The following is a 1,359-nucleotide window of genomic DNA, read 5'->3' as shown; positions in this document are numbered from 1 at the left end:
CCCCCCAGCAACCCTCAGTTTGTTTTGTGAGATTAAGAGTCACTTATGGTTTCTCTCCCTCCCAATCCAATCTTGTTTCATTTATTCTTCTCCTACCCCCTTAACCCCCCATGTTGCATCTCCACTTCCTCATATCAGGGAGATCATATGATAGTTGTCTTTCTCCGATTGACTTATTTTGCTAAGCATGATACCCTCTAGTTCCATCCACGTTGTCGCAAATGGCAAGATTTCATTTCTTTTGATGGCTGCATAGTATTCCATTGTGTATATATACCACATCTTCTTTATCCATTCATCTGTTGATGGACATCTAGGTTCTTTCCATAGTTTGGCTATTGTGGACATTGCTGCTATAAACATTTGGGTGCAAGTGCCCCTTCGGATCACTACATTTGTATCTTTAGGGTAAATACCCAGTAGTGCAATTGCTGGGTCATAGGTAGTTCTTTTTTCAATATTTTGAGGAACCTCCATGCTGTTTTCCAGAGTGGTTGCACCAGCTTGTATTCCCAAGGCATCACACTTTCTGATTTCAAAATATGTTATACGGCCACAGTAATCAAAACAGTGTAGTACTGGCAAAAAGACAGACCAAAGGACAGAGAGCCCAGAAATAAAATCATGCATATACCATTGACTGAACTTGGATAAGACTACCAAGAACCAGCAAGGTGGACAGAACAGTCTTTTCAACAAATGGTGTTGGGAAACTGGATATCCATATGCAAAAGAATGAAATTGGACCCTTAACTAACACCAAATACCCACACACATTTACAAAACTCAAAATGGATTAAAGACTTCAATATAAGACTTGAACACTTCAATATAAGACTAGCAGAAAACATAAAAGAAAAGCTTCATGACATTGGTCTTAGCAATGATTTCATGGACACAACACCAAAAATGCAAAAACATATGATCCAATAATTCCAGTTCTGGGTACTTACCCAAACAAATTGAAATCAGGATGTCAAAGAGATACTAACATTCCCGTGTTCATTATAGCACTATTCACAATCGCCAAGATGTGGAAACAACCTAAATGTCTATCAGAAAATAAATGGATAAAGAAAATGTAGTACCTATATACACTAGACTGCTATTACATCTTTTAAAAATAGGAAATTCTGTAATATGCAAGAATTTGGATGAAACTTAAAGACATTGTGCTAGTAAAAAAGCTAATAAAACCAACTACCGAAAGACAAATTCTGCATGATTCCACTTACGTAATGTATTTACAATAGTCAAATTCATTGAATCAAAGAATGGAATGGTGGTTGCCAGGGCTGAAGAAGCAAAAAATGGAGAGTTACTAATCAACAGGCATATAATTTCAGTTAAGCAAGCTAA

This window comes from Enhydra lutris, unplaced genomic scaffold, assembly GCF_002288905.1.
Source record: "Enhydra lutris kenyoni isolate GAN:26980312 unplaced genomic scaffold, ASM228890v2 scaffoldscaffold3, whole genome shotgun sequence".
Taxonomy (NCBI): Eukaryota; Metazoa; Chordata; class Mammalia; order Carnivora; family Mustelidae; genus Enhydra; species Enhydra lutris.
The sequence above is the reverse complement of the archived record's forward strand: the minus strand, read 5'-3'. Positions refer to the sequence as shown.